Source organism: Odocoileus virginianus, chromosome 23, assembly GCF_023699985.2.
Source record: "Odocoileus virginianus isolate 20LAN1187 ecotype Illinois chromosome 23, Ovbor_1.2, whole genome shotgun sequence".
In the NCBI taxonomy this organism is placed as follows: Eukaryota; Metazoa; Chordata; class Mammalia; order Artiodactyla; family Cervidae; genus Odocoileus; species Odocoileus virginianus.
The window spans coordinates 40,010,575-40,029,539 of NC_069696.1; the positions used below are offsets into that span (position 1 = coordinate 40,010,575).

General features: G+C 40.1%; 1 protein-coding gene across 16 annotated transcripts in view; it reads left to right on the forward strand.

Moving 5' to 3' along the window:
* Positions 1 to 18,965, forward strand: part of RBFOX2 (RNA binding fox-1 homolog 2) — a 278,293-nt gene that overhangs the window by 81,459 nt on the left and 177,869 nt on the right. The gene's annotated exons all lie outside the window — the stretch shown is intronic.

Below are 18,965 nucleotides of genomic sequence, written 5' to 3' on the forward strand. Positions count from 1 at the left end.
CATATTTCTTAACCTTAAAGGTATTGTAATCACATTATTGAAATTGTGGATATTATAGGGGGAAAGTCACTCAAGCACAGTTGTAATTGCTTTTGTTTTTTCTTCTACAGGCTACATGATAATTTTTTAACTTGATTTTCTTAATGTCTCATAATTTTGTGTTGGACTTGTCTGTTTATTCCCAGCCACTTAGCCCCTGCCTGCACAGATTTTTGGAGTCTCTGCAGTAATCAGCAACAAGAAAATTCCATTCTTGTCCCTGGGGGGATTCAGCCTTATGGTTTTAATCAGGGAAGTTTCTGCTGCCTTTCTTTGTTAGATAGGGAGGATGATTGGAGAAAGCCCGGGTCCCATTTGTGGGTTAGAGCGAAACTATCTCCCACCAAGACATCCTCAGTATGGTTTAGGCGAGGGTGTGAAATGCCTTCCCTGGCCGTGTGCTTTTCGGATCTGGTGAGGCTGACAGAGTTAGGGTAGAACAGGTTAGGCTGCCTCAGAGAAATGATGTAAGACACCTAGCCTCTGGAATTTACCTCCTGCTGTTTGGAGATATTGATACTCTTCAGGAGATTTAAAAGGGTAGCTCCTAGAAATATCTCTGAATTTCTAGCCATCATGTGTATCTCTGAATGCCTATCCACTATTCCTTATAGGGTTGGCCAAAAAAATCACTATTATTAGACTTGTCCAGTAATGCACATTAAGGGATGTGCATTATCAGAATGTTAGACCAAGGGGTTGACCTAGTTTCCCTTCCTAGAACTTAATTAAATCTCATCAAAACCCCTGAAGCTGAGCTTAAAAACCAGGATGGCGCCATAGTCAACAGTCACTATTTGAGGGCCTTCCAGATTTGGAAGTATTGGCTCAGTTCTTGCATTTCTGGTGTTGAGTTGGCATCAGACTGGTCCAGGTAGGGTATGGCGAAAGGGAGGGGAGAGAAAGTGCTGTTCCTCTCTGTGTTCATCTCTCAGTGGGATCCCTATTGGCACTGAAGGTCGTTCCTATGGGAGCTTTTGGTGAAAGAGATGGTCATTTACCCCAGACCTAAAGATAATGTAGAAGGTCTTCCTTTTTTCTTTCTGGTTTAGATTTGCCCTAGAGCTTCTGTAAACTGTGAAATTCATGTCCTTTGATAGCAGTTCTATATCCTGGCCATATAACAGAAAAAGTACCATTGCCTGGAGATCTAGGCCCCAAAGGTTCTGATTGAGTGAGTCTGAGATTGGGCTTAGCCATTCAGGTATTTAGAAATTCCTCCAGGTGATTTTTGCAGCCAAAATAAAAAACTGCAATCCTCTGGGCTGCTTTGAAATGAGTGACATTTTCAATTTCACCCTGTACTTTCCACCTAGGACCTTGAAAACATAAGGGATCGTGGTCGTCTCTGAGTCTACTTTTGTGTACTAATGCGAATATTTGCTTATAAAATGTTGTTTATTTTGGATATAGGCTTATTTTAGATATAGGAAGGTAAAACTAATTGAAGTTAAGTATGGGGAACAGACTTAACGAAGTTGAAAAGAATCTGAAAAGATACTGTATAATGTGCCTTCCTGTGGGGATTACAGATCAGTAAGGAATTAAGCAGAAGAAATTAAGAAGAATTTGTTAAAGCACAAAAAGTTGTCTTTGCTTAGAACTACTTTATTTTTCCTTTCTTTTGCAGTGGGACCCACTTCTGTAGCCTGCATATTTATTGCTCATACTGTCTCTGCTATGGGCCTATGCAGACCTTTTTGCTGTGGTTTAAAGCTGCTTAATTTACTTTGAGGCACATTCTGATGATGACAGGTTTATTTTAGTTTACTTTCTTGGGTTTTATTTTGTTTTTCTGTCTGGATCTTTGAATTAGAGATCTTAGTGTAGTGCAAACAGGCAAATATCGAATGGCTGCTTGTTGCATTTGATGAATACAGAATCCAGATGAATCCTGCTAATTAATGCGCCTAACCTTGCGCACTCTCACTTTGTGCTCTGAGATTTGGGAGGCATTTATCAGTGTGAAACACTGGTCACCGAGCAGCCTGAGCTGGGCAGAAACTGAACTTGTGGTCTTTACACCTCCCCGGAGTGCTTTGGCTCAGCACATGCAGACGGAAGAGTGGAGTTGAAGGTGAACTTTAATTATCTGAATCTTTATTTGCTTTTCCTTATTTTTTTGCATTTCCTTTCTAAATAAATAGGAACCATCTCCAGACAAAATTCCTCTCAACTTCTAATGGTGATTTTAAAAGAGATAAAAGTGACAATCTTTTGACTGTTGCAAAGTGGGGCTTTCATCACCACCACCTCTTGAATGGATAAGGCAAGTATTTCCTTTGGAAAGATAAAGAAACAGGCACACAGAGATTAAAGTGACTTAACCAAGGTAACAATACAAGTTTGTAGCTGAATTAGCACTGAAATTTGTCCTCTGTTTTTGAGTGTCATTTCCTCTATACTGGCCATTATTGACTACCAAAGAAAAATGTGGTCATGTGCAGTATTTCTGCTCACTCACTTTATTTATTTATCATTTGGGGGGCTTCATAGATCCCTTGACACTGAACTATAAATCTTGGAGTCCATGACCCTGGTTAAGAATTATAACAACAAAGTTCCTTAGCACTAAGTGGGCCAGAATTTCACCGTTATGGTGATACTTTTCACCCTGTTACACACACCCCTGGTAACACATTTGAATAAAAAACCTGAGAAGGAGAGGAGGGGAGAAAAACCCACCTGTCCCCTTGTAGAGGTTTTGCTTTTTTATGCAATTTCAGCTCAGCCTTCTTTCCCAATCAGTTAAAGGCTTTCAAGGATGGCACTCCACTGCTTTTACAAAGCACTCCGAGCACATCACAGTGTTTGCTGATGTGGTCTCTCCGTGGAAGTGGAGGAGACAGACATGTTCTAGATTAGCAGAAGTGAAAACCTGCTCAGAAAGGCTGAATGTTTTATCTCAGGCCACGCAGAATTTTAGGTTGATGACACAATGTCATGGTTTAGATTCCTAGCTCTGTGATTTATGTATATATGCACATGCTTATGATAGAGTTCCCAAGTGTTGATTAAGGCTGGAATATTTTGTGGGTTTGTAATGTTCTCTGAATGAGAGAGTATTTGTGTGCATTAGCACCAGAGTTTTTATTCAGGAGGGATCTGGGAACAGCAGACTGATTAGAAGGGGCCTTAGTTCTGCATAGGAAACTTATTATTTCTGCTAATGTTGGTTTTTTTATTTGGAATGGTTTTCAGGGGCCCCTAGGAACTACAGTGGGAGTCCTAAACCTAGACCTTGCCTGTCACTTCTTGGTGCTACAATGTTATATCTGCTGTAATTAGGGTGACTGCATATAGTTTATCATTCAAGTTGGGGCAATTTTGAGAGAGAAAAGGGATGCTAGTGTTGAATAGTCTGAGGCAGATCTTGATGAATGGGATGTGTGGTTATCCTAGTTATGATTGAAGAAATAAAGTGAGTATTCCCTTAACTGGTCCCTGGAGGAGGACATGGCAGCCCACTCCAGTATTCTCTCCTGGAGAATCCCATGGCCAGAGGAGCCTGGCAGGCTACAGTCTATGGGGTCGCAGAGAATTGGACATGAGTGAGCAGCTAAGAACCCCTTAACTGGGATGATAAGGTTTGGGATTATGGCTTGGTGCATTGCCCACACTCGACCTATGGGCATGAAGTGTTGCCATTCATGTTGGAGATGAGAACACAGACTCTTGGTTGGGTTCAGGTGTTGAATCAGCTAAGGAACCGGCATGTTAGTAAATTATTGTGCAGTTTACAAGTGTGTGCTTCCAGGTGTCAGTATATTCAGTTTTGATCTTCACAATAGCTCTGCTAGGAATGTCGGGCTTTATTATCCCTATTTTGTAGCTAAGAAAACCAAAGTAGAGTTTTTGGTTTTTTTTTTTTTATTTGAGGAAACCCCTAGCATTGGATTTACTAGAAAAAGACTTTTTTAAAAAATTAATTATTTTAATTGGAGGATAATTTACAATATTGTGATGGTTTTTTCCATACTTCAACATGAATCAGCCACAGGTATGCATGTGTTCCCTCATCCTGAACCCCCCTTTCCCTCCGTACCCACCCTGTCCCTCAAAGCAGAGATTTTTCAATGAATTTCCCCTTGTCACATAGTTAGCGGCACAGTTAGACTTGAGCCCTGGATTTTCAGCCTCGGTGTCTTGTAGTTTCCGCTTGTACTCTTCTGTCAGTGTTCTCTCCTCTTTAAATGGGGATGTTCTCATCCTCCTGTGGCAAGATAAGATATTACGGAATCTTTGGAGAATGTAACAGCACGAAAAGTCTTCATATGAACTGGAAGTTCCTTGCATGACTGAACTTTTGTCAAGTTTTCTTCCTGTTTTGTTTGTTAAAATAACTTACATACAAATTATCTTTTTTTTACTTTATGAATTTACTTACTTTTGCTTGCCAGCTACACTATGGACTATGATTGTGATTTGCTGTTTAGCTTAGAGAACACTGCTTTCCTGGGAGTGTCAAGAAGAACATGCCCGTGAGGAATGAAATAAAACTTCCTGTTATAATTTTTGATTTTTAATATAAAGAAAATTAATGTCACAGTGTTAGAACTGATTTTTTAAGTGCTAGTCAGTGGCTCCTTAAAAAGTTTTTTCCTTCAATTTTCTAAAAATCTGTCGAAGAGCTATTATATGGACATGATAAAGTGATTCTGACAAAACGGGAATTTCAAAAAAGATGAGAGATGTGACTGAGATAATTAGGGATTTAAATTTGGAGTAGCAGCCTTACTTTTAATTTAGAGGGAAGATTATAAATTTACCTAAGAGATTTTTATCCCAAAAGTATTTTCTTTCTTCTTGAGGATTTTTAATTTCCCCTTTTCTCACCAGTTATCTTTTTTTTTTTTTTTATCCCTGGAATGAATTTTATTTTTGTCCAGTTTTTCGCAAATGAACTTTTAGGGCTTATTTTGATTGGGAGCCATGGGCAATAGTAAGTGCGTTTTCTGTCACACTCATTTGTTTTGGTGGCAAAGAAATGATGGCTGTTTTTCTTTCCTTGGGGAGGTTTGCAATGGAGGACATAGTAAGGATGTTCAAGGTCTAGCTCAGCAATTTCAAGCTTAAAAAAGATGGCGATTTCTAGTAAACGATACCTTTTACATCATGACCCAGTACACTCACATACACACATACACAAACATAAGAGTTAAATTAGTCTTACCAAAATTACTTAGCCATCTTGTGTTCTTCGGTTCAGTTCAGTTGCTCAGTCGTGTCCGACTCTTTGCGACCCCATGAATCGCAGCACGCCAGGCTCCCCTGTCCATCACTAACTCCCGGAGTTTACTCAAACTCATGTCCATCGAGTCATAGGTGCCATCTAACCATCTCATCCTCTTGTCGTCCCCTTCTCCTCCTTCCCCCAGTCCCTCCCAGCATCAGGGTCTTTTCCAATGAGTCAGCTCTTCGCATGAGGTGGCCAAAGTACTGGAGTTTGAGCTTCAGCATCAGTCCTTCCAATAAACACCCAGGACTAATTTCCTTTAGGATGGACTGGTTTGGATCTCCTTGCAGTCCGAGGGACTCGCAAGAGTCTTCTCCGACACCACAGTTCAAAAGCATCAATTCTTCGGTGTTCAGCTTTTTTCACAGTCCAACTCTCACATCCATACATGACCACTGGAAAAACCATAGCCTTGACTAGGCGGACCTTTGTTGGCAAAATAGTGTCTCTGCTTTTTAATATGCTATGTAAGTTGGTCGTAACTTTCCTTCCAAGGAGTAAGTGTCTTTTCATTTCATGGCTGCAGTCACCATCTGCAGTGATTTTGGAGCCCCAAAAAATAAAGTCTGACACTGTTTCCACTGTTTCCCCATCTATTTGCCATGAATTGATGGGACCAGATGCCATGATCTTAGTTTTCTGAATGCTGAGCTTTAAACCAACTTTTTCACTCTCCTCTTTCACTTTCATCAAGAGGCTCTTTATTTCTTCTTTGCTTTCTGCCGTAAGGGTGGTATCATCTGCATATCTGAGGCTATTGATATTTCTCCCAGCAATCTTGATTCCAGCTTGTGCTTCATCCAGCCCAGAGTTTCTCATGATGTACTCTGCATATAAGTTAAATAAGCAGGGTGACAATATACAGCCTTGACATACTCCTTTTCCTATCTGGAACCAGTCTGTTGTTCCATGTCTAGTTCTAACTGTTGCTTCCTGACCTGCATATAGTTTTCTCAAGAGGCAGGTCAGGTGGTCTGGTATTCCCATGTCTTTCAGAATTTTCCACAGTTTATTGTGATCCACACAGTCAGAGGCTTTGACATAGTCAATAAAGCAGAAATAGACATTTTTCTGGAACTCTCTTGCTTTTTTGATGATCCAGTGGCTGTTGGCAATTTGATCTCTGGTTCTTCTGCTTTTCTAAAACCAGTTTGAACATCTGGAAGTTCATGGTTCACGTATTGCTAAAGCCTGGCTTGGAGAATTTTGAGCATTACTTTACTAGCATGTGAGATAAGTGCAATTGTGCGATAGTTTGAGCATTCTTTGAGATTGCCTTTCTTTGGGATTGGAATGAGAACTGACCTTTTCCAGTCCTGTGGCCACTGCTGAGTTTTCCAAATTTGCTGGCATATTGAGTGCAGCACTTCCACAGCATCATCTTTCAGGATTTGAAATAGCTCAACTGGAATTCCATTACCTCCACTAGCTTTGTGCATAGTGATGCTTTCTAAGGCCCACTTGACTTCACATTCCAGGATGTCTGGCTCTAGGTGTGTGATCATACCATCGTGATTATCTGGGTCATGAAGATCTTTTTTGTACAATTCTTCTGTGTATTTTTGCCACCTCTTCTTAATATCTTCTGCTTCTGTTAGGTCCATACCATTTCTGTCCTTTATCAAGCCCATCTTTGCATGAAATATTCCCTTGATATCTCTAATTTTCTTGACGAGATCTCTAGTCTTTCCCATTCTGTTGTTTTCCTCTGTTTCTTTTCATTGATTGCTGAAGAAGGCTTTCTTATCTCTCCTTGCTATTCTTTGGAACTCTGCATTCAAATGGGAATATCTTTCCTTTTCTCCTTTGCTTTTGGCTTCTCTTCTTTTCGCAGCTATTTGAAAGGCCTCCTCACACAGCCATTTTGCTTTTTTGCATTTTTTTTCCTTGGGGATGCTCTTGACCCCTGTCTCCTGTACAGTGTCATGAACCGCCGTCCGTAGTTCATCAGGCACTCTGTCTATCAGATCTCGTCCCTTAAATTTATTTCTCACTTCCACTGTATAATCATAAGGGATTTGATTTAGGTCATACCTGAATGGTCTGGTGGTTTTCCCTACTTTCTTCAATTTAAGTCTGAATTTGGCAATAAGGAGTTCATGATCTGAGCCATAGTCAGCTCTCAGTCTTGTTTTTGCTGACTGTATAGAGCTTCTCCATCTTTGGCTGGAAAGAATATAATCAGTCTGATTTCGGTGTTGACCATCTGGTGATGTCCTATGTAGTCTTCTCTTGTGTTGTTGGAAGAGGGTGTTTGCTATGACCAGTGCGTTTTCTTGGTAAAAGCTCTCTTAGCCTTTGCCCTGCTTCATTCCATATTCCAAGGCCAAATTTGCCTGTTACTCTTAGCTCTGTGATATTTTCCATTCTATTCCATTAAAAAAATAAAAACCAAAAACTGTTGATTGTGACTAACAATCGATTGACCAGAATTGATTTCCTGAACTCACTAATGGATTGCAGTTTACAGTTTTGAAAAACCAGATTCAAGTAATTATTGTTCTTAAAAATGCCACCCTAAAGAAACCTCATACATAGCCTTTAGCTGTCACTTTACCATTCTTTGCATACATGCGCCATTGATCTGCTTTCTGTCTATGTGTGTTTGCCTATTCTGGACATTTAATGAAAGCATAATCATACAGTATCTGGTCTTTAGTGACTGGCTTCTTTCACTTGGTATAGTGTTTTCAACTTTCTTTTTTTGTGTGTGTTTTCAACTTTCATCCATATTGTAACATGTATCAGTACTTTGTTTTTTTGGTGGAATATCTCATTGTATGGATTTAGGAGTATGTTATATATGAGCTTATTGCCTACCTCTGTAATTCATCTCCTACCCCTCTCTTACTTACTGTCAACTTCAGCTGCATTAGGCATTCTTTCCGTTTTTTAACTTGTGGAGCTTGATCTCAGCTTCAGGTGTGGAATCACTGTCAGATCTGCAGCGCTCTTGACCCAGATCTTCACCTTCTCATTCTGATCACGGGGACAAAGTTTACTTCTCAGAGGAGCCTTCCCAGACCACACCAGTCTAAAGTTATCCACATATACATAGCCTGACCATTCACTCTCTCTCATTGTTATCTTTAATTATCTAGTGTGTATACTTTATTGTCTGTCTTTCCCACTAAAATATAAGTTCTGTACAAGTTGTGACATTGCTTAGAGCAGAGCTAGGCGTGTAGGAGGAGATCAATAAGTATTTGTTGAATGAAAAAGTGAAAAATATTCTCAGTTTAATGTGAAGCTTTTGAAAGATTTTGAGCAGAGAATGACATGATCTGCTTTACATTTTTCAAAGCTACATTGTGGTTGCTGTAATGAATGAGTAGTTAGAATCCCCCAACCACCCACCCCCCACAAAAAAAGGCAACATTACAACTGTCTAGAAGACAACTTTTTCATTTGCTGTGTTTAGTATCAGTTCCAGCTAGCACTTAGTTGTTGAATGAGAAGTTTTACCCCACTGCCATTTCCCAGTTGGAGACTGGATTAAAATGACAGATTTAGAAATAAAATGTTTCATACCTCTTTCTTTTTTTTAATTTTTAAATTTCTTTAAAAACATTTTTGTACTCAAGTATTGCCAGTTAACTGTGTTGTGATAATTTCAGATGAACAGTGAAGGGACTTCGCCATTTGTATACCTGTGTCCGTTCTTCCCCAAATTCCTCTATCATCCAAGCTGCCACATAACATTGAACAGAGTTCCTGTGCTATACAGGAGGTCCTTGCTGGTTATCCATTTTAAATATAGTGGTGTGTGCATGTCCATCCCAAGTTGCCTAACTATTCCTTCCTCCTTCCTACCTCTCTTATATCTCACAATCAAGAGTAATTATTGTACCCCCCCTTTTTTTTAAGACTAAAAATACTTCTACTTTGCTTTTAAATTACAAAAAGTATGCAATCACTTTCTTTTCTTCCCAGTAGGTTACCTAGAACCTTGCTTTCAGCCTTATGCAAAATTTATTCAAATGTTGCTTCTCTTCAGTATCAGACATGGGTCACTCGTCAGCGGCACAGGTCCTTGTGTGGTGTTGCCTTACACCCTCTAGTGGATGAAGGGCTGGTAAGTGCTGCAGCTTCAAACGGTTCATCGGCTTCAGGCTTAATATTGCCTTTTAGAGCATTCCATCCTGTAGAAACTTCATAAAATTTTCTCTCTCCTAGGAAAGACCATTTTATTTCTTTGTTACTTACAATCGTGCACCTAAATCACATGCTTGTTCTGATATTTCTTGATTTATCAGTTTGAAGCTCTATCCTTTGGCTTCCTACTTACTATTGGAGGTGAGAAATTAGCAGTTTTATTGACACTCTCCCCTTCCTTCTAACAAAGCATTTTTTGTTGTTGTTAAATCAGTGTTCATTGTTTATTTATGTTTACATAATATATACATTATGAGTGAATATAGCTGAACCATAAAATATTATGACTACATTCCCTTTCTTGTATACTTTTTGGTTTCCCCTGGAGTTATTTAATACATACATATATATGTATAGAAAATCCATATATATGTTTAGTAATTACTTTTTAAGAAGCATGAAGTGAAAGTGAAGGTCACTCACTTATGTTCGACTCTTTGCGACTCCATGGATTATACAGTCCATGGAATTCTCCAGGCCAGAATACTGGAGTGGGTAGCCTTTCCCTTTTCCAGGGAATCTTCCCAACCCAGGGATCGAACCCAGATCTCCCACATTGCGGCGAATTCTTTACTAGCTGAGCCACAAGGGAAGTCCAAGAATACTGGATTGGGGTAGCCTATCCCTTCTCCAGTGGATCTTCCCGACCCAGGAATTGAACCAGGGTCTCCTGCATTGCATGTGGATTCTTTACCAACTGAGCTGTGAGGGAATTTCAAAACAAAATCGCTCAGTCGTGTCCAACTCTTTGTGACTCCATGGACTATACAGTCCATGGAATTCTCCAGGCCAGAAAAGCACTTTTGGGATATAATATATGAAGTTTGCTCAATGTAAGTGTTCTTATTCAAGGATTTTTATTAAATTTATAGACAGATTTATAGATTTATATTACCATCACCACAGTCCAGTTTTAGAATATTTTCATTATCCCCCTAAATTTGTTTTCAATCAATCCCTACTCCCACCCAAGCCCCAGACAGCCATCTACTTGTTTTCTGACTCTATAAAATTACCTTTTATGGACATTTCATATATATGCAATCATATAATATGTATGTAATGTTTTTTGTATGACTTCTTTCATTTATCATAGTGTTTTTGAGATTCATCCATGTCGTCATATGTATCACCATACAATTACTTTTCATTGCTGAATAGTATTCTGTTGAGTGGTTGTACACATTTTGTTAATCCATTTACCAGTTGATAGATACTTGGTTTATTTCCAGTTTTGTTTTTATGAGTACATAATGCTGTTATGGGGAGAAGGCAACGACAACCCACTCAAGTACTCTTGCCTGGGAAATCCCATGGACGGAGGAGCCTGGTAGGCTACAGTCCATGGGGTCACTAAGAGTCGGACACGACTGAGAAACTTCACTTTCATGCATTGCAGAAGGAAATGGCAACCCACTCCAGTGTTCTTGACTGGAGAATCCCAGGGACAGGAGCCTGGTAGGCTGTCGTCTATGGGGTCGCACAGAGTCGGACACGACTGAAGCGACTTAGGAGTAGCAATGCTGTTATGAACACTCACAAGTCTTTGTATGGTTGTATGTTTTCATTTCTCTTGGGCAGATTTCTAGGAGTGGAATAGTTGGGTTTTATGGTAAAGTTATGCTTAGCTTTTTGTGGGGAGGATCACCGAACAATTTAATGAAAGTTATTTTTTAAAAACTACTCAAGTAACTCATTATGTTTCTATTACAAATCAAAATAATATCTAGACAATTAAAGGGTTAAATCCAATTTGAAAGGAAAATAAAATATTTCTAAATATTTGACTGAACTTTATAAAAATTTCAATGCAGTAATATGATAGAAGAAATTATAAAAAGTATTATGCTTAACTTTAAGAGACTGCCAGACTGTTTTCCAAAGTGGTGTGGTTTTATCCATCTCTTTGATTATACTGAGTATATATTGGTATTTCATTGTGGTTTTACTTTGCATTTCCCTGATGATTAACAATGTAGAATACATTTTCATGTGCTTATTGGCTATTCATGTATCTTCTTTGTTGAGATGTCTGTTCAAGTCTTTTGCCCATTTATTTAGTTTTATTTGGTCATACAAGTATTTGGTTTGTTTGTTCTTTTACTATTGAATTGTAAGAGTTCTTTATATACTTTGGATACGAGTTCTTTGTCATATTTACAATTTGGAAATATTTTTTCCCAGTTATGAGATTTTGCAAGACAAGTCTTCCTTCCCCCAATAAAACAAAACTGATGCTTATGTGCTAAGTGTGAATAAACTCTGCATAACCATCCTATGAAAACAGGCATTTGATTACCTCTTTTCAGGCCTGGTAATTGCTCTAAAAAGATTGGCAGGTTTATAGTGACTTTGTGTTTGGCTGAGACAGTCTTCTCCAGATGCTTAGTGGCAGGCATGTTTGGGCAAGAAAGCCCGTAATGTAGTTAAGAGAAATTATGCTACTTTCTGCATGTTTGAAGGGATGTGATATGGTAAGGGATCATCCAGTTTCATTGGGTCCCCCAACCCCCAACCAAGATACTGTAGCTTCTGTGTAAAGTTATTTCATGGAAATTCCTCTGTAGATACACACCCACACACACACCCCCCACACACACCTACACACCCACATCCCTGACTTTTGGTTTAAGTATCAGCTCTGCCATTGCAGGCTAGAGGACCTTGGACAAGTTTTTTCTTGAACTTTCTCTGAGTCTCAGTTTCTGTAAAATGGGAATAGTATCTGCTGTGAAAGGTTGTTGTAGGATTTGAGATAACATTTGTAAGTTTCTTGACATGTAATAGGGTCAGTAAATTATTTTTCTTTTCTATTTTATGGGAAAGAGGCCTTAAGGAAGCTTTATAAGGAAATGATTAGTTCTCACAGTCTCTGATTTAAGTCTATTTTTCATTTTCTTTTTGAGTCTTAGTTATTCACCATGTGAAATGAATTACATGTATCGATTTGAAATTTCTAGTGCAGGAGCATAGCTTTACCATATTTCCAAGAAAAAATATGTCAATGTGAGGGAAATGAAATCTGTGTAAGTTTATTTTCCTCACTCATTACAGGTCTTGGCACCATAAATAGAAAGAGGGAGTCATTTTTGAGACTTTTATGCCTTGAATAGAATCTGGTTCAAATTGAGCAGACACTGAAGGCTCTGTGCAACCACCTTGCTCCTTGTTACCCTACCCACATATTTCTTCCGCTCCATGTGTCTTCTTTCAGTCCTTCAATTCTCGCTCCTGGACATGGATTTCTTTCTAGTGCCCTTTTCTTGAAATGTTCCTCCTTTTCCCAGCAGAGTCCTATATATCCTTTAGGATCTCTGGCCACAACTTAACCTGCTTTATGAAATCTTTCCTAATTCCCACTAATCATTTGAACTCATTTTAACATGTCTATATGAACATTTCCATGAGGTTCAGATCAAGGCAGTTTGGGAAATACTGTGAAGGTTGTGAGCAAATTATTTAACTTCTCTTAAGGCTCAGTTTTATCCTCTGTGAAAGTGAGGGTAAGTGTCTACGTCTGTAAAGTGATTGTAAAGGTTAAATTTTTAAAAACTTCTTAGGTAAAAAGTGTCTTATTGGTTGATGTTGTTTACTAACCACTATCTTTAGCTTTCCTTGGAATCTAGAAGAATTCTCATCTCTGGGCTCAACTTCCCTCTTTTCCTTTCAGTGCTGTTTTGGCTGTGATGGGTTTGCATGGTACTTGGGAGTGTCACGCTTCGTTGTGGAAACAGTGGCAGTTTTTGTCCCTTAGCCTCTCCCCTCTGGATCTACAGGGTTGCTATGGCTCTGTGGATAGATGAGAGAGTGACTTGAGTCCAAAGAATGAAAAGTGTGGCTGTCTTTCCTCCTCACCCCTCTTCTATACCTGGTTTCTTGGCATATCCTGTCTTTTAGGCCGGAGTTTGACTTCTTCCCCTACTTTGCCTCCTTTCACTCAGTTTGGGGTTGCTGTGATTTCAGGCTGTTAGAACAGTTTGTATCCATTCTTGACCCAAGTGCTTAGTATGTATTTTGTAAACAGATTGATCATAACTTCACTGCTTGACTTTGTAGTAGACTGACCTAATACTATGTATACAGTATACAGTTGATGTGTATTATGATGAAAGATCTAACGTGGTCATCAAAAAGAATTATATGACTAAAGATTATTAATCACTGGGACTATTTATAAAAGGAAAATTATAGAATTTCCTTTATTAGCAATTTTCAATATGAGGAGATTCACTGGTCTAGAATTGCTCAGAGTGGCCAAGTAGTTGGTGGGATCGTCTTGCTCTGGTAGGTAGTACCATTGAGCAGCAGGTGGTCTCCTCCAACCAGCCCTGGTTATGTTCGGTAAGTTACTTTTAAGAAGCTTGGTATATCTCCTCAACCTGTTCTTCTTCAACAGACAACCGTGACCAGTGATTTAGAATGAAACCAACTAGTCAAATATAAGATAAGGCCAAAGGTGTTGTAGTTGGACAGTATAGTTGTGTGTTTCAGTTATAGGTCAAATATTTTTATTTTCTTAGTAGTATTAGCTGTATACCATTATACTGAGCTGATTTAGGGTTGACTTAAAGAGGTAGGGGAATGCAACAGATGACTTAAGTTCTTGTGTTACAAAATTTGGTGCATCCAAAAAATAATTTCAGCAAGTTCTGTGTAATCATGCATTTAAAGGCACAACTCTGATTTCACTGGGGCTCATATTCTGCTTAGCTTTTATCTGTTGAAGACCCTTTAGTGGTTACTCTAGGCCTTCCATGATCTGGCCCTCATCTTTTTCCTTTTGTTTTGTGTAAGGCATTCTGTGTTTTAGGCACATAATGGGGTGGGATAATGTCGCTTTGAAATCAAATATGGGTTTTAATTCTAAGTTTTTTCTTTATTGTATTCTCTCTGTTTAAATACACTTCATTCTTTAAATCCCACTTCAGATGTTCCCCGCTCCATGAAGTCTTGCCTAGTGCACTTATTTCTTGTACAGACTTAATAAATGCCCACTGAACCCCCGAGGCACATTTTGCCTGCTTTGTAACAGCACTTTACTACTGCCTGTTGGGTGATGGTAATAAACAAGGTGGATGACTCACACAGTCCTGTGAGGACAAGGACCCTATCCTCTCAGTACTTCTTGATATTCCTGAATCCTTTTACAAAGTAAGTGCTCAGTAAGAATTTGGTAAATGGACAAATTAAAAAGTAAAGCCATCTCAGCCTTCATGAAATAGAGAGACTACTCTGTTGTGAGATTTTTCCTGTGGAAAAAGGAAAACAAAAACTCTGTTCAGACTTTAACTAGGTTTGTTGCCTTTGCTTTGCCAAAGCAGTATGAAAAATTAATACTTAAGAAGCTAGATATCTAATCTTCAGCAAGAGAGTGCCTCTTACAAGTTTAATGGGTTTGGTGAAGTGGATGTTCAATGTAAATCTGTCATTTTATGGAGCCATAGAAGGCTCTTAAAACACTCAATAAATACCGTTATTGAATTAGTAGAAATTTTCTACAGGGGATGGTCTGTGTATCTCCTGTTATTAGTACCTTTCATTGTTCCCTTAGAGTGCCTCCAGCCTGTGCTCACACAAGCTTTGTACTGTTGCGTGGCTCATAGAATCATCTCAGCTAAAGATACTCCTAGCGCCTTAATTCCATTACTTTTTTACAGGGAACCCACTCGTTAATTCTAGCAGGTGGGTCTTAGTAATAAATGGCAGGTCCCCATGAAAAGAGAGCTAACCTGTACTAAACACTGACTCATTAGGTGCCAGTCCCTGTATAAAGCACTGAGGAAGTATTATTTCATCTCATTTGCAGGTGAGAAAACCCTGAGTCAGAGAGGTTTAAGCCATTGCCCACGAGTGTGTAGCTGTTAACTAGGGAAGCTAGATTTTAAATGTGTTCAATTTCAGAGTTGATATTTCCACCATGCACATGTCTTTTATTTGTTTCCTCTTATTTGAACATTTATTTTGTTTACATTTTACTTGCATGTTTGATTTTTCTTTGGTCAGCAGCAAATGTTATTTCCCAGCTTGCTCCCCTCCTTGCCCTTTAGGGAGGGGATGAAAATTCTGTGTTATGTTTCTGCAGTTCTCTTATGTACACATGGCTTCATATCTAGTCTCGTTTGATCTTGGGAGTGGTGAGACCCCACTCAACCAATTAGGTCTGCATGCAGGGAGGCAGGGCTCTAATCGTGACTGGCAGATGAGGAAATTGAGACTTCCAGTTTTGTGAGAGATTTGTCGAAGGTGGTAATAATAAGTGATACTGAAATTGGCTTTTGTTTTGAAGAGGAACACTGATCTTCAGGCTAAATTTTTTAGCAGAAAATTTTCTTTTTCAAACAAATTATATGGATACAATATAAAAAATGTAAGTGGGTTGGTCCTAGTAGAAAAGATGGGAAGGGCCTGGGGCCCCACCTCTGGGCTTCCCGTGCCCGTGAGGCCCCTCAGCTGACCAGAACACAGTTGAAAGCCACTGGGGAAGGAGAAAACTTTGGTGCCAGATAGATCTGGATCAAATTGTAGTTTGGGCCTGATAGTTAACCTTGCTTAGGTTTGGTTCTTCATTTGTAAAATGGGTACACTTCTCATGTTCAGTGCTCTTTTCATAGGATTGTTGATAAATATCAATCGAAAAACAGGCCAAGCCTAGCACAGTGCCCTTGACTTCTGCGGAGGACAGATCAGGTCGAAGGGCAGCATAGGCCAGCCACTCACCCTGTGAGGGCTCCTGCTAAACTTGGGCGGTTCCCAGGTTAGCCTGGGCCTCCACAGGACTTACTGCCCAGAACTTTGTACCTGACCAAAGGCTCACACATCACATTTACCAATAGTTTGGAACAGGGATGTGTGCTACATCGCTTCAGTCCTGTCCCAGTCTGTGAGACCCCATGGACTGTAGCTCACCAGGCTCCTCTGTCCATGGGATTCTCCAGGCAAGAATACTGGAGTGGGTTGCCATGCCCTTCTCCAAGGGGTCTTCCCAACCTAGGGATCAAACCTGTGTCTCCTCCGTCTCCTGCATTTGCAGGCGTGTTCTTTACCACTATCACCATCTGGGAGCAGGAATGAAAGTGCAAGTCACTCAGTCCTGTCCAACTCTTTGTGACCCCATGGACTGTATGGAATTCTCCAGGCCAGAATACTGGAATGGGTAGCCTTTCCCTTCTCCAGGGGATCTTTCCAACCCAGGGATTGAACCCAGGTCTCCCGCACTGTGGGCAGATTCTTTACCAGCTGAGCCACAAGGGAACCCCAAGAATACTGGAGTGGGTAGCCTGTCCCTTCTCCAGCGTATCTTCCTGGCCCAGGGATCAAACCAGGGTCTCCTGCATTGCAGGCAGATTCTTTACCAACTGAGCTATGAGGGAACAGGGATAGGCAAACCTTTTCTGTGAAGCATCAGAGAGTAAATATTCTGGGCTTTGGGGCACACAGTCTCTGTTGCAGCTAATCACCTCTGCCACTATAGCACAGAAGTGGCCACAGACAGTATGGAAATGACTCAGCATGACTGTTAACAGAACGCTTTTTGTGGGCACTAGCATTTGTTTCATATGATTTTCATATATCACAAAATATTAAATTCTTGCTTTTTTTTTCAGTCATTAAAAATGTAAAAACCATCTTAGCTCATGGACTATATGTGGGTCACACAGGCTAGACTTGGTCCATGGCCCAAAATTTGGCGATGCCCAGTTTAGACATCACTTGTTGGTCATCAGTGCAGCCTTTGATCCTGTGAACTAAAGTGATTGCTGTTAAAGAAGTATCAATGGCGAATTCCTTGGCAGTCAGTAGTTAGGATCTGCACTTCCACTATCAAGGACCTAGGTTTAATCCCTAGTTGAGGAACTAAGATCCTATAAGCCACGTGGTGCAGCCAAAAAAAAAAAAATATTGGTACTAGGAAAGGCTTACTTTTTATAATAAAAAGGATAGAACAGGAATCATTACATGTTCATTAGTTTCTTCACCCTCCATAAAGTGATTAAAATGCAGTTATACTTGTCTTGGTAATGACTAATGAATAAGATTTCTGAATAAAATCAGAATAGTAGAGTGGAAAGATGATCAGTCATGAGGAGTCTGGAAACTTGGTTCTGTCACTAGTTTTATGACTTTATATGTCAGTTTACCTTTTGGGCTCTTCAGTTTCCTCATAAAAGTGAGGAGATCATTGGAGATCATAGTATTGGAGATCTTTGCCAGCTCTAAAATTCTCTCATTCTATTTTTAGTTGTCTGAGTGCTATTGAACAATTTTCATTTATAGAAACTCTTAAGGACTTCACCAGTTAGTGTATTTTCAAACATACCAACCAGGCCTTACAGAGTATTAAAGACTGTTTACAACAGGACTTTATTGCCACTGCTAATGCCAGCCTAGCAATTGTGATACAAATTCCACATGCCGTTAAGACGACTGCCATGCTGCCGTAGTTGTGAACCCATCTGGAGATGAGCTGCAGATACAGAGAGAAGGGGACTAGGAAAGCCGGAAGAAGAAAAGGCCTGTTCTGACTTTGTGTGGGTTTAGGACAGTTTCCTAAGTGGAAAGCTTTCCTCAAGTCTGAGTCACACATAGGACTCTTGGCTCTCCTGGGGTAGGAGGAGAAAAGGGAGGGGCCAGTGGAACTAGTGGCCATGTCGAGTTTTGTCAACAGAGGGCGCCCAGAGGAAAGCAAGCGCTCTGTGCCACACTACACGGCCCTCCTCCCCACACAGGCACAGGTCCGGGAGCAGGGGATCCACACCGTGTCTGCCTCTTGCGTATTGCTTGATCCTGTCCACATTTGAGGAGATGGTCTCCTACCTAAATGCAGTCCTAGTAGTTGTTATTTGCTTTCACCTATAGTAGAAACCCAGTTTCCTCACTGTCTTGGTGAATGATCCTGTGTTACAAAGTCTGGGCTTTTGGGTGAATCTGTGGTATTAGGTTCTTATGTAATTCAGTTTCTAGTGAGCACATATTCTGGAAATGTTTCTCTGAAAGAGCACATAATATCTGTGTAGTATATTGTTGCCTAGAGCAGTGGTCCTCAAAGCATGGTTCCAGACCAGCAGCATCAGTGTCACCTGGGAACTTATGCAAATTCGTGATATCCTCCTCCCCCCCAGACCCATTGCATCAGAAACTCTGGGGTCAGGGCCCAGCCATGTGGTTCTGCATGCTCTTCAGGTGATTCTGATGCACATTCGAGCTGAGGACCACTGCCAAAGAGTAAGGATATGGAGCCTGCTGAAGACCAGGTACCGGCACTTTGCTAGGACGTGCATCTTCATTTTCCAGGTAACCACACCACACCTAAAGGCTCAGTGACTGCCAAAGTAAGACTTCTAACCAGTGGTAGGGGGCGGGATTTGGGTCCTGGTCTTTCTGACTCCAGAGCTATGCCACAGTGTCTGCTAAGAAAATGTGAAGAGGTTCTGTATTGTTTAAATTCATATTTTTGTCAGTCTTTTTCTCAGGAAAAAAACATACACTGACCAAAGAAAATTTAGAAAATACAGTAGGCCAAAAGAATAAAATAAAA